This window comes from Peromyscus californicus, unplaced genomic scaffold (assembly GCF_007827085.1).
Source record: "Peromyscus californicus insignis strain IS unplaced genomic scaffold, ASM782708v3 Scaffold_12__1_contigs__length_115047231, whole genome shotgun sequence".
Classification (NCBI taxonomy): domain Eukaryota; kingdom Metazoa; phylum Chordata; class Mammalia; order Rodentia; family Cricetidae; genus Peromyscus; species Peromyscus californicus.
The window spans coordinates 71,755,048-71,769,974 of NW_026294413.1; the positions used below are offsets into that span (position 1 = coordinate 71,755,048).

At 42.3% G+C, this 14,927-nt stretch overlaps 1 protein-coding gene across 4 annotated transcripts in view; it reads left to right on the top strand.

Annotated features, from left to right (window-relative positions):
* Positions 1-1,629: 1,629 nt before the first annotated feature.
* The window catches only part of Chd8 (chromodomain helicase DNA binding protein 8), a 71,557-nt gene continuing 58,259 nt past the window's right edge, over positions 1,630-14,927 (top strand). For 3 of the 4 annotated variants that reach the window (XM_052733290.1, XM_052733295.1, XM_052733296.1), the window contains exon 1: positions 1,630-1,758. The gene's annotated coding sequence lies outside the window, so the exon portion shown is untranslated. Of the gene's footprint in view, positions 1,759-1,933; positions 2,120-14,927 lie in introns of those variants that run through there. The other variant, XM_052733293.1, reaches the window with a different exon arrangement.

Here is a 14,927-nt window from a genome sequence, read left to right on the forward strand (position 1 = left end):
TACAGTGTTATTTAGATCTAGGAAAGAATTTGACAAACATTCAGTATACAAGGAAAATTAATGATCAAGTCTTATTTTCTTATAAAATATTACATGATTTTTTTTTCAAGACAGGGTTTCTCTGTATAGTTTTGGCTGCCCTAGAACTTGATCTGTAGCCCAGCCTGGCCTTGAACTCAGAGATCCGCCTGTCTCTGCCTCCCAAGTGATGGGATTAAAGGCGTTGCTCTATCATTGCCCAGCTTGATATGATTTCTTAACTGTATGACCCTGCAACTATGTTAATGTTTGGAAAATTCCTTTAATAATTTAAAAGACTCCACCATGACTCCTGAAAAAAATATAAAGATTTTTGAGGGACTAGAGAGATGGCTCAGCTGTTGAGCATGTACTCTTTCAAAGGACTAGAGTTCAGGTCTTTGTCATGTGAGCTTTCCAATACTGGTATTTACACAAGCCCATGGAAATGTAGTCGGCAAAACTTTAGAAAACACAGGAACACCTTTCTCAGTTCAGTTTCACCTATGATGAAATTTTGCTGCTTTGCAGTAAAATGACTGTCAATGGTCCCTCTACTAAGACTTAGTTGGCCTGTGTGTATTCTTGAATAGTTTGGAACTATTAGTGAACTTAATTAAGGTCTTTGGGGTTTTGGTGTGTGTTTGTTTCGTTTTTTGAGACAGTGTTTCTCTTTGTAGCCTGGAACTCACTTTGTTAACCAGGCTGGCCTCAAACTCACAGAGATCTATCTGCTTCTGCCTCCCAAGTGTTGGGATTAAAGGCATGCACCACCACTGCCTTGTTTAGGTCTTTTGTTTTCTAAGTGAAATTTCGCACTCCTATTATTACTAAATGACTCAGTATTTTGAGTTGCTAAAATCAGAACAGGGGGCTGGGTGGTGGTGGCACATGTCTTAAATTCCAGTACTCAGCAGGAAGAGGCAGGCAGATCTCTGGTTTTGAGGCCAGCCTAGTCTACATAGCGAGTTCCAGACCAGCCAGGGCCGTACTCTGAGACCCTGTCTCAAAAAAAACAACACTGGAAAATCTGTAATAGATGCAATAGATAAGCTTGTAGAATGGCTATATAACCTGTGTCTATTGTGTGTTGATAATCCTGCTTATAAAGGATTATCCCAGGAACTGGTCACAGATGGGTTATTCGAAAAACTTGGTTGTTGACTTCTCTAATATAGCACCATCATTCCTACATTTAAGTGAGGATAGTGGGGCTTGCTTCCAATCACGTTCAACATTATTCCCAGACTTCCTCACCCTGACCAATAGGTGTCCTGAGTATGTGAAGGGACAGTTATGTTGGGGCTGGACCGAAACGGACCAACAGACTCCCAAAAGGGCTTCAAATTCCTGTAAGTAATAGTAGATGTTCACCGAGCCAGCATGTCCTTCTGTGACAGGTAGCAGGTGGTGTACTGGTTTGGAGCGCCCCCAGTGGTTGGGGTCAGAGGCCGGTCCTGCCAGCCCGCGGCCAGTTTCTATTTCCAATCAGGCATATCTGCGGTTGCCTACGTACCCTTCTCAGCCTCAGGACCTCCCACCCTTCAGAGACTTCCTGGATGGCACCCCGTTCCGGCCTTCCCATTGGTGGGTGGAGGACAGTGGGCGGGCCCAGGGGCATGGAGGACTAGCAAGCTTGCTTGCAGCGAGGGCTGGCCGAGCTCCGCCGGAAGGCGCCTTGTTCTCCCGGACGGTGGGTTGCAACTCCGCCGGGGAAAGGAAGCTGCAGGACTAACTCAGGTGAGCCTGCGGCATGCGCGCCTCCACCAAGCCTCGGCGCAGCCTGGGCCGGGAGTGGGTGGGGTAACACGTCCACGCACGCACCCAGGCGGGTGCACTTGTGAGCGATCAGGTGCGGGGATGCTGGGGACTGAACCACTCTCCTTTGTGAGAGGCCGGCGCTGGGGACAGTGCGGGCCGCGGGGACGTGCTGGGACGGGCCGCGAGGGAGCTGCTGGGGCCATCGTGGCGTTTCGGAGCTTGTCATTGCCCTGCTGGGCGAGGCGCACATTCGAGGCAGCTGCCTTGTTCTCCTTCCTCCTTCACAGGAAGAAAAACTCCCCTGCTCGGTTTGGTTACTCCATACTTTGGACTCAGAAGTGTGAGACCAAGGTTTTATTTTGTTTGGCTGTTTTTTTCCCCCCCCCCCTCCCATCTTTTCTGTATTTTAGTAAATGTAGATAGAAAAGCATGGGGTGAGCGTGTGCAGATCTGTTATGTACCCAGTTACTGTGGGGGCTGTTGCAAAGTGGAGATGATGGGGAAACAGCCCAAGTCTTGGGTCTTCCGTGACAGGTCTGCAGGTTTTCTGACACATTATGTAAACTCTTCACTGAGAAGACCTTCTCCTCCTGTCTCTTAGCGTATACAGTTTTTTGTTTGTTTGGTTTTTGTTTTTGTTTTTTTAATTTACCTGTCTCTGATGTCTCAAAAAAGTGTGCCTGCCATTTGCTGCAGCTGTGCATACGCAGCAGCGCCTCTTTTAGGGGCAGTCGTTAAAGGCTTCCCAGAAGAGGTACGTAGTGGACCAGTCTTTGCAGTGAGTGAGCAAAGTGAGCCAGAACTCAGCTCGTGATTTTCTTTTAAAGGACAGACGTAATGGGACAGCTCAGGTACAAGCGAGGAGGCTGCTCTATCATTGTCCGCTGTCATGACATCGCTGGCCACCTGATCTCTGCTCTGAGTTTGTAAACTCAGAGAGTCTCTCACTGGCTTATCCTCGTGGCAGCAGACACAAAGAAGGTGAACTTGTAATTTGGATGTTTCCTCCGCCCCCTTTTAAAACAGAATTTCCGGCTGTCCTGGAACTGGTTTTGTAGACCAGGCTGGCCGCGAACTCACAAAGATCATGCTGCCTCTGCCTTCCCAGTGCAGGATCAAAGGTGTGCGCCACCGGACATGACTGGGATATTGTCTTTTTTTAAAAAAAAAAAAAAAAAAAACCATTTTTATGTTGGCTATGTAATTGGCAACTTTTTTTTTCTTTTTTTTTTTGAGACAGGGTTTCTGTGTGTAGTTTTGGTGCCTGTCCTGGATCTCGCTCTATAGACCAGGCTGCCCTTGAACTCACAGAGATCCGCCTGGCTCTGCCTCCTGAATGCTAGGATAAAAGGTGTGCGCCACCACGGCCCGGCTATAATTGGCAACTTTTTATAATTTATTTTTATTTTATTGCATTGGGTTTTTTTTTTTTTTTTTTTTTTTTTTTTTTTTTTTTGGCCTTCTTGTATGTCTGTGTGAGGGTTTCTGATCCTCTGAAACTGGAGTCACAAACAGTTGTAGCTGCCATGTGGGTGCTAGGAATTGAATCTGGGTCCTCTGGAAGAGCAGTCAGTGTTCTTAACCGCTGAGCCACCTCTCCAGCCTCAGTATTGTCTTCTTAATTACAGAAAAACTTCTGCCTAGAGTTTCTTTTTGTGGTCACCCAACAGAGTCCACAACAAGAAGTGGGCAACCTCTTTTTTGTTAGTTTTGCCTGTCCTGAATCTCCCTCTGTAGCCCAGGCTGGCCTCGAACTCACAGAGATCCGCCTGCCTCTGCCTCCCGAGTGCTGGGATTAAAGGCGTGCGGCCACCACCAACGGCTTTATTTTTGTTTTTGTATTTCAAGACAGAGTTTTTCTGTGTGTCACTCTGGCTGACCTGGAACTCACTCTGTAGACCAGGCTGGCCTCAAACTCACAGAGATCCACCTGCTTCTGCCTCCCGAGTGCTGGGATTAAAGGTGTGCGCCACCACCGCCCCTCATTTTATTTATTTTGATTTTTGAGACAGTCTCATGTATCCCAGGTTGGCATCCAACTCACTGTTTGTGGAGAATGACCTTGAAGTCTTGGTCCTTCTGCCTCTACTTCCCAAGCTCTTGGATTATACAAAATTCACTACTACCAAAATCTTGAAAGTAGGAAACATTCTTTAAACTATTTTAGAGTTATTCCAACTGTTAATAAAAATTGTGATGCAGTATAATTCTACTTAAGACCTGTTGCAAGTGGGAGTGGGGTATGGCAAAGACTCTGTGTGTGTGTGTGTGTGTGTGTGTGTGTGTGTGTGCGTGCGCGCGCGCGCGCGCGCGCGTGTATGTACAGGAGTAGGGGCAAGCTGGGATGTAGCTTTATAGTAGAGCCAGTACCTAGCATGCAGTATTTAGCTTGTGCAGGGCCCTGGCTTCAGTCCTCAGCACCATCCCCACACCAAATAAAGAGAGAGAGAGAGAGAGAGAAAGATAGGCTCGGGAAGATTTAAAACTAAAATAACAAAAGAGTAGGAATAAAGGATTTGGTGGAGGAATGTATAGGTTCTCGAATAGTCCGAATCTTCTCTGTGTTTGATCTGTCATATGCGTCTGGCCTTTTGATTTTTTTCAATTCTCAAACTGGCCACATCCTTTTAGGTGTGGATGGAGAATATATCTGCTAAGCTGATTTTGTATTACCAGGAAACATGAATCTAGTATTTCCTTTTTTGTAGGACTCCTGGATTCCACCAGGGCAGAATTTTTGTGGTAAAAATGACATTTTGTGTGAGACAGCAGCTTCTGTTAGTAAGGGGGTACTGAGGGTGTTCTTTGAAGGAAATCTTTACATATGTCACCTCTGAAAAGAGAATTTTTAGCTGGATGGTGGTGGCACATGCCTTTAATCCCAGCACTTCGGGAGGCAGAGATAGTTGGATCTCTGTGAGTTCGAGGCCAGCCTGGTCTACAGAGTGAGTTCCAGGACAGCTAAGGCTACACAGAGAAACCTTGTCTCACCCTCCTCCCACCAAAAAAAGAAAAGAGAATTCCTTGAAGCAGTACTGTGACTGAAGATTACCCATGAAGAACTACAACATCCACATGAATGTTAAATGGTTTTGTGAAATTATTTATCCACAGCCCTGAAATCTATTTTCTGAGCTTAAATTCAGCCTAATACTTGGGAGAAAAACTTAAACTTTCCCTGAAACCGCTAGCCCACCAGTAGAAGTCACTACTTCTCTGCTTGCCTTTTAGATCTTGACTCTGACCTCAGGTCCTCGAATGACCTCCCCCAGCACTTCTGTGCCTGTTCTGGCATTTACTGCCTATTTCTTTGGCATTTGATTCATTGCTAGGTGCTCGTGTTTCCTGTGTCACACAGTTATGTGTTACCTCTCCTCCAGAGTGAATTTTGTAGCATTGATGGTCTTCTTATTAGGATTTTATTCACTTTACCTTTTGTCTTAATACATTGATCCTGTGATTTGATGGATGGCCAGTACCTAAGTGACAGCTGTATTTTTTTTTTTTAAGATTGATTTATTATGTGTACAGTGTTCTGCCTGCATGTTTGCCTGCAGGCCAGAAGAGGGCACCAGATCTCATTACAGATGGCTGTGAGCCACCATGTGGTTGCTGGGAATTGAACTCAGAACCTCCGGAAGAACAGTCAATGCTCTTAAACACTGAGCCATCTCTCCAACCCCCAGACAGCTGAATTTTTATGTTACAAACTGCAGCTGTTTTTCTAGTGCCTAAAATGTTTATCTCACTATTTACTACATTCTAGATGTTGTCCTAGATAACACCCCTCCCCTTTTTAACCTCACAGTTTTGTTTTATGTGTGTGTTTATGAAGTCTCTTTGTAGATGTAACCAACCGTCTTATTAAATAAGAAACACAGAGCCGATTCAGAGAAGAAAGCCAAGAGATCAGAGCTAAGAGCCTTACCCTTCCTGCTTCAGCCAAGAGAGCTCTCCCAAAGGGACCTACTTCCTGTGTGTATGTCTTTTTATAGTCTTTCTGTTCTGCCTTCTCATTGGTTGTAAACCCAAACACGTGACTGCCTCGTCAGTGCCTGTATGTACAGCCCTCTAGGTCCTCTATGGTATTGAGATTAAAGGCGTGTGTCTCCAGTGTTGGCTGTATCCTTGAACACACAGAGATCTACCTAGCTCTGTCTACCAAGTGCTGGGAATAAGGCGTGCGCCACCACCGCCATGCTCTTGCTATGGCTCTAATAGCTCTGACCCCCGGGCAACTTTATTTATTAACATACAATTAAAATCACATTTCAGTACAAATAAAATACCACCATGTCTCTTTTTGGGTTTTCTTGCTGCACTTTATATTTTAAATTTTTCATTGTAAGAAGTGAAGGATATAACTTGGTAGAGTGCTTGCCGAGCATGTACACAACTATGGCTTAAATTTCCAGTATGCCTACCTCCTTGCAATTATGAATGTTTACATTTAGGCCACAGACCATATTAGTACCTAATGTTTCTTTTTAAGCTATTCTGTAGGTAATTTTTTTTCTCTTTCTCTCTTTTAATTTTGTTTTTAATAATTTCATACATGAACACTGTTTATATAATTTCCATCCTTCTCGCCCAGTTCTTTCCATGACCCCCTTGCTCTCTCACATTATTGACCTCCTCTTTTTTTTTTTTTTTTTTTTTTTTTTTTGGTTTTTCGAGACAGGGTTTCTCTGTGCAGCTTTGCGCCTTTCCTGGAACTCACTTGGTAGCCCAGGCTGGCCTCGAACTCACAGAGATCCACCGGCCTCTGCCTCCCGAGTGCTGGGATTAAAGGCGTGCGCCACCACCGCCCGGCTATTGACCTCCTCTTTAATTATTATTGTTGTGTGTACATGTGTGTGCTCACGCATTTAAAAACTACTGAGTCCATCCAGCGTTGCCTGTATGTATATGGACTTAGGACCGACCTTTTAGGATTGGCTGACCTATGGAGGGCCCATCTTTAGACAGGACTGATTCTTACTCATTTAACAACCATTAATTGCCTATAACTCTTCATCAAGGAGTAGTGGGGTCTTGACTTTGGTAGAGGTTTTGATTTTTGTTGTTTGTTTTTTTGTTTTGAGACAAGTCTCATGTAGGTTAGGCTGGCCTTGAACTCCTAATCTATCTTCCTGAATGTCCTCAAATGTTGGCAGAACAGGTCTATACAACCATACCCAGCCCGCCTTTTCTTTTTCTTACTTTTTTGTATTTTCTATTACTTTCTATCCTTCAGTGGGATCCCTGGGTTGTTGAATGTCACACTTAAATTACCTTATATTTTGCCTTCAGATTGTAGCAAGTCTTAAAAAAAAAAAACAAAAAAAAAAACTTGAAACACTTAAATTCTGTTCACTTATGATATGTTACACAGTTACCAAAGGTCCAGTAAGAGGGACTTGAATGTAACACTTGCCTAGTATATACAAGGTCCTGAGTCCTGTCTACAGCACCACCAAAAATTTTTTTCTTTGAAAATCAGAAAACTCAGTAGGCATAGATAGCCATGAACCTGGCATGGGTAACCCCTTCACGTTCATCTCAGGCAGGAATAGATCTGAGCCTAGAACAGTTTAGGGGACTTAGAATTCTGCCCTCCTCAAATTTCAGTTATCATTGTATAGTTTATTTGAAAATATTTCCAAACATAATTATTTATTAGTTCTCTTTATTGTTGAAAGATTTATTTGAAAATATTTCCAAACATAATTATTTATTAGTTCTCTTTATTGTTGAAAGAATAAGTATTCTTGATTTTATTTCTTCTGCATATCTCCAGAGAAATTTGTATATAAGCTCATTTTATTTCAAAATGATAGTTCAGTGGCCCTCTCCTGAAATTACTTGACAGTAATTTCCAGAATTGTATCCTCCCCATATGTCAGCACCTAACATGTGGTAGTGATGAAATTTTGTTAATTCCTTAACAGTCTAGTGAAATAATTCCAAAGTGACCTTTTGTTCTGAGAATCTATAACTTATTTTTTTAAACTTTCATTTTTGTAACGATTTTATTTTATTATCATTTGTTTTGTTTTGTTTTGAGACAGAGTCTCTCTACATAGTTGTTTTTTTAACTCACTATGTAAACCAGGCTGTCCTTGAACCCACAAAGATCACTTGCCCCTGCCTCCTGCGTGCTGGGATTTAAGGCCTGCGCCACTGTGCATGGCATGGCTAGGGTTTTTTGTTTTTGTTTTTGTTTTCTGCTGCAAGCCGCAAAAATACACAAAGTAGGATTTCAGCTGATTATGACAAAGCTAATACCTGAAAGTAGCCAAGGGCCTTCCAGAGGTCAAGCTAAGGTTCAAGGAGCCTTGGTGATATTTGGCTTTTGATTGTTAGCTGTTTCCTGCTATGAGTTTCTTGTGTGCTATTGTAGCTTTTCCATCATTTATTGGGCACATTATCCCCTCTACTAAAGAAATATTTAGATAACCTGCGCTGACAGCTATGCACAGCCAGAACCCCAGTTCAAGCCTCCCTGTAATTATTGTCATTGGCAGCATCTGGCCACGTCCATTCCCAGATGGAGGGAAGTACCTTATCAGAGATACCTCTGTACTCTCTAAGAACAGACTTAAGCATCCAGGCTACCTGTTTGAGTCGCCTGGCGGTTGTGCCAATTAAGCTTTACTTCCTTCTTTCCCAAACCTTACCTCTAGTTCCAGATCTCCCTTTAACTATCACCAGAGGCATCTAGCTGTACACAAGTTGCCTAGCGACCGAGCATACCTACCCCGACTCTGCAGAAAAAACAGCAGATAGCTGGGACAGATAGGAGCCACAGGAAAAAAGAAGACAGTTTTATTTTCTCCCATTGACCTAGCAACTTATAGATTCTTAATCTTTTCTACCAATCATGTTTAAGACTATAATTGAGCACATAAGATCCCTCTTCTTAGATATTACCCAAATTTAGCTTTAGTTAATTCATTTCCCCATTGGTCACTTCCCTTTGGGGTTGCAAATGGTAATTAACAGTTATTGCCCCTCTGTGTGATTCTTATCACGCCTCCATTTGACCTTGGAAGCCTGGCTTTGCACTGCCAAGGGATTACTCCTTGTAAGTGTATATATACCAGGACTTCCAGGGCACGAGAGGACAGAGAAGAGAAAAGAGAATGGAAGAACTAGATGGGTAAGAACTTGAGAGGAACAAACTGAGATGAGGGGAGAGAAGGAGATGGGAGAGGAGATGATATGGGAAAGAACAAGATGGATAAGAACCTAGAAGGGGCAGAACTAGATGAAGGAATTAAGATAGAACCTAGAGGGGACCGCAGGTAAGTGTAGAGAGAAATCAGACAAGAAAGGAGCTAAATATGAGAGCAGAATATAAGCTTGTAACTGACACAGAATAATAAAGTATATGGACTAAGGAGTTTCGTGTACATAGATTCATTTCTTTTCATCATCAGATTAATTATCAGCTGGTTGTAGATTCTTCCCGAACCCTGGGAGGGGACTATCGAGGGGCTGGACCCCCGTAGTCCCCGATAGTTTTCAGTAGGGTCTAACAAACTACATGAAAACAGAATTTCAGTGTTTTATTCTTGTTTCTCTCCTATACTAATCCTTTTTTTTTTCTTAAAAGATTTATTTTAACTTATGTGTGTGTAGGTGTGTACACAGAGTGCAGGTGTCTAAAGAAGCCAGTCGTTACATCCTTTGAAGATGGAGTTATAGATGGTTCTGAGCCATCCCTTATGCATGCTGGGAACCAATCTTCCTTGCTTGCTTTTTTTTTTTTTTTTTTTTTTTTGAGACAGGGTTTCTCTTTGTAGCCTTCGCTGTCCTGGAACTCACCCTGTAGACCAGGCTGGCCTCGAACTCAGAGATCCTCCTGCCTCTACCTCCCAAGTGCTGGGATTAAAGGCATGCACCACCACTGCCCAGCGCAGTTTATGTTCTTAAACTGCTGAACCATCTCTTCAGCCCCCTAATCTTTTTTTTTTAAATAATTTATTCTTATTTTTTTGTGCATTGGTGTTTTACCAGCATGTATGTCTATGTGAGGGTTTCAGATCTTAGAGTTACAAACAGCTGTGAGCTGCCATGTTTGTGCTGAGAATTGAACCCAGATCCTCTGAAAGACCAGTCAGTGCTCTTAACTGCTGAGCCATCTCTCCAGCCCCCTAGCCCCCTAATCCTTAAGAAAAAAAATTTAAGACCCCTTCTTTCTAGTGGGACATATCAGGTCAGCTCTTTATTTACACATGGGTTCTGTAAAATGCAGAATTTTTACCTCTTTTGTATCCTGTTAGGGAACTTTTTTGTTTTGTTTTTCAAGACAGGGTTTCACTGTTTTATGTAGCCCTGGCTGTCTTGGATCTCTCTCTGTAGCAGGCTAGCCTTGAACTCACAGAGATCTCCTGAGTGCTGGGATTAAAGGTGTTTGCCACCACCGCCCCACTAGGGAACTTTTTTAAACCAGGCATTTAAATATCTGTACAGGGTTTGGTCATTTCCTTTCACTTCTCTCATGAAAGTTGGCAGAGGCTAAGTCTGCTGGAGATGGGCCTGAGAATAACCAAGGAAAAGCCTAATCAATTGAGGAATTATAAGTTCCCACAGAAGGTTTTGTGAAGTAAATGGAAGAGTTACAGAACAGGTGCTGGGATATTCCTGTAGACGTTTGAAATGATGAGTTGAACTCCTTCCTCATCGTTGCCCTAGATACTAGTGCTAGCTGAGATTTGTTGAGGGCTGCACTGCTCCTTCTGCATATTAATGCCAGAGTCCCTCGGCCCTGCTGCTCCAGCTGTGAAACCCATTTGTGTATTTCTGTTTCCCATCTTTCTGCTTAGCAGATCAGCTTTGTTAAGTCTCTAATGAGTAATTTTGTCTGAGATAAACTTTTAGTGGTGCTGTTTTAAAACATTGGCTAAGGAATAAATTCCTCTTTATTTGCCTACTATGTGTCAATCATTACATACTATCTTTTACTCTTTAGGATTACTTTGAAATGCATGGGCTATTAGCTTTATAGCATGTAGTTAAGTAAACATTTACATTTTCTCTCAGAGCAAATGTATGAAAATGGCTTACTTAAAACAGGGAAAGCTAGGTTGCATGGAGGTGGAGACCAGGACTGTTACCTAAATAGAGTACATTGTTGTTTACATTGTATGCCCAAAGGTAGTAAGTAGTATCAGTAGCTATATTGGTCAAGCTAGATTTCTCCTCTGGAACTCACGTAATAGTTGTTTGGGTTTGTTTGTTTGTTTGTTTGTTTGTTTTGTTCATCATCATTATTATTGTGTGAGTGTTTATATCATGGGTATGTGTGCCTATGCACGTGTCTGATGTGTATAGCAGGCAGCAGACACCCTTGTGGAGTCAGTTCTCTCCTTCCTTCTGTACATGTGTTCCAGGACTTGAACTCAAATTTTTATCCTGGAGTGGTAATCTCCCTTTCCTACTGAGCATCAAACCTGCCCTCGGCATATTATTTTTCCCTTCTATAACCATGAACCAGTGATGATCTTCAGATTCAGCCTGAGTAACTTTAAGGGCAAGGGTCTTTAAAAACTTAAAGATTGCACTTTTATTTTCTGTCTTCAGGCTTAGGCCAAAACACTATAGAGTTTTAACTGTAGTTAAAAAAACAAAAACAAAAACCTCTGCAATGAGGTTGACTTAAAAAGGAATCCACACCCTGTGTTCTGAGTCCTATGTGTGTATAGACTGCCATCCATTTGCTTTTTGCCACCACCTTAAATTATCACCACTGAGGAGTCATTATTCTAAACCTAAAAGGGGTCACTGAAATTTCATTTCTGCCAATAGTGATTATACCGTGTAGAAAAATCTTTTGTATGTATATATGCCCCCCCCCTTTGTTTTTAATTGTATGTGTATGGGTTTTGCCTGCATGTATGTCTGCACCATTTGCCTGTTTAGTGCTTATGAAGGTCAGAAAAGGGTGTTGGATCCCCTGGAACTAGAGTTACAGATGGTTGTGAGCTGCCATGTGTATGTTGAGAATTGAACATGGTTTCTCTGGAAAGCAGCCATGCTCTTAACTCCTGAGCTATCTCTCTCTAGTCCTATATGGCTTCTTTTGCTCTATGTAAAATTGTGTCTGCAATTAATTCTGAAAAGTGAAGATGATTTTGATTTTATGATGCCTCTTCTGAATGTTCCTGGAGGGAAGCATGTCCCTGCTCATTTGTTGTTAGTGTTCAGTAAGGAAAGACATTGCCCTCTGCTTAGAAACCTCCCCATTACTCTTTGAAGCTTCACTCATACACGCCTTTGGCTGTAGGTTTAATACATTCAACAAAAGTACATTGAATGCCCATTACCACCAAGACAGGCTATAAATAGTCTTTGCCCTTGAGGAACTTACATTCTAACAGGGGAGGGAAAGACATAAAAAACTATGTAATTGCTTATCCAGTCTCCATTTAAAAGGAGGAAGTATTGGCTGTTAAAGAGACTTTATTGATTATTAGTTTGTTTTTGATTTTTTGAGATAGGGTCTTCCTCCATAACCCTGATTTGTCTGGAACTCCACTTGTGGCCCAGGCTAGCCTTAGACTCATAAATGATCATCCCATCCACCAGAGTGCTAGGATTATATCCATGAACTATCATGCCTGGCTGAGAGAATCTATAGTAGGGTTATATACCTTAAGATATAGTATAGTAGGGTAGTTGAAGTTATATTGCCTGAATTTGAATCTGACACTGCTTTTTACTAGCTGTAGGATATTGGACAAGTTAATGATCTCTCTATGCCTCATTTTCCTCAAGATAAGTATTTCAGGCTTGTTAAGAAAATTAGGGTTGGGTAGAGTTCAGTAGTAGAGCAGTCCCTAGGTTCAATTCCTTAATACCATATGAAGTTGGAGGGGAGCAAACGAAAAGAAAAGGATTAAATAGATAAGAAAAGAATCAGTTGTAAGACAATCACAGTAGCCCAGTTGTAGTCTGAGCCAATAGAGCAAAAGTAGATGATACATTTGAGGACATTTAGAAGATGGGATTTTTTTTTTTTTTTTTTTTTTTTGGTTTTTTGAGACAGGGTTTCTCTGTGCAGTTTTGGTACCTGTCCTGGATCTCGCTCTGTAGACCAGGCTGGCCTCAAACTCACAGAGATCCACCTGGCTCTGCCTTCCGAGTGCTGGGATTAAAGGCGTGTGCCACCTCCGCCTGACTAGAAGATGTGATTTTTAAATGTTGAATGTGGGAGGTAAAGAAGAGGATGTCTGTTTCTGGCAGTGATTGGACAGGAGGTTACTGGAAGGTGGTCATGTGTGGTGGTGGAAGACTGGAGAGGCCACCAAGAAGGAATGTTGAGCAAGCCGGTAGCTAGAGCAGCAGGTTCAGAGGTGATACCTTGCTCAGAGGTAGAAATGAAAGACATGAGGGCATGTAGATCATTCATTGGAGAAAAGAATGAGTAGTAATTGAGGCTGTATATTTGAGTTAGACATCCTTGAGAAGAAAGTATAGCATGAAAAGAAAAGAGCTGGGGAGCCTAAGGGAAACTCAGTATCCCAGGATCAGCAGAGCAGAGAAAATAGCAGAGAAGTGGCTACAGAGACTGTGAAAACCCAACTATGGAGCCTTGAAGATGGGGAAGATGTGTAAGGACAGGGTGGTTTTCTGCAGTCACATGTGTGCCTGGTACCTTCAGGGGCCAAAAGAAGGCATCGAATCCCCTGGAACTAGAATTGGATAGTTGTGAGCTGCCACGTGGGTGCTGGGAACTGAGTGTTTTTGACTACTGTGCCCTCTCTCCATCCCCTCCAGTAGATATTTTTCCTTTGATTTAATTGACTGTCCTTCATCCTACATATCTCTGCTGTCCTTGCTTCTGTGACATTATGCTGGCTTCCTTATCTCTAGCTCTGTTTTTTAAGTTGACATAGCTCATTCTGTTCCTTGAATTCTAATGTCCCTCCCCCTTTTCTTGTTTGTTTGTTTGTGTTTTTCGAGACAGGGTTTCACTGTGTAGCCCAGGCTGGCCTGGAACTCACTTTGAAGACCAGGCTGACCTGGAACTCAGAGATCCACCTGCCTCTGCTGGAATTAAAGGCATGCACCACCACTGCCCAGCCTAACGTCCTCTTTTTATTAGCTCTTGCCTTCTATTCCAAGCTGCTTTTGGCCTCCAGCTAACTGTTTTGTTTAGTCTGCTTACTATTAAATTAGTTGTCTACAGTTAAAGGTAGAGATTTTACATACAACTCTACATTTCTAACTTTGGAGAAATCAAAATTTCTATCTTCATCTTGGATATATATTTCTTATAGTAGCTACTTTGTTTAAAATGGACCTAGGGGGCTGGAGAGATGGCTCAGAGGTTAAGAGCACCAACTGCTCTTCCAGAGGTCCTGAGTTCAATTCCTAGCACCCACATGGTGGCTCACAACCATCTGTAATGAGATCTGGCACCCTCTTCTGTGTACATAATAAATAAATAAATCTTTAAAAAAAAAATGGACCTAGGGAGGCCAGGTGTGGTGGACTTTTTTAATCCCTGATCCACAGTTTTAACTCCTGAGGCAGAGGCAGGTGAATCTCTGTGAGTTCCAGGCTAGCCAGGACTACGTAGTGAAATCCTGGTTTCTCCAATTCCTCACAGACACCAACATCTTCTAGTCTCTCAAGGATATTAGAGTAGATTTTCTTATACTTGGCCTATTGCTCACATTTCATAGTCTCCACTTTTAAACCAACCACCTAGTTATGAAAATTCTCTCAATCTGTCACCAAAGTACACTTTTGTACAGCCAGTCGATTGAATGTCACAAATTAACATGCTGTAAACAACTCATTCAGTATAGCTAAATTCCATATTCTACTGATTTTTATCTCGTATATTTGTGGGTCCTGTTCCTTCCTCCCATCATATTTTGAATCATATTGCTATAGTTCAGACTTTAATTATCTTGTTAGGTAGGATTCAGAAAGGGAATTTATTGGAAGGTTACCAGATGGCTCACAAAATTAAGGTTTAAAAGATGGTCTGAAAGCAAGAGAGGCATGCCCCCAGAGACCAGAGTCATAATGCTGAGTAGTGGGGCTCTGTGGCTAGAGTTTACCATTCAAGGTCTCCTGCATAATTATCTCATAGTATATATGCCTTTGATTGCTGAACAGAAAAAACACATTAGTCAATCTCCAGTATCTAC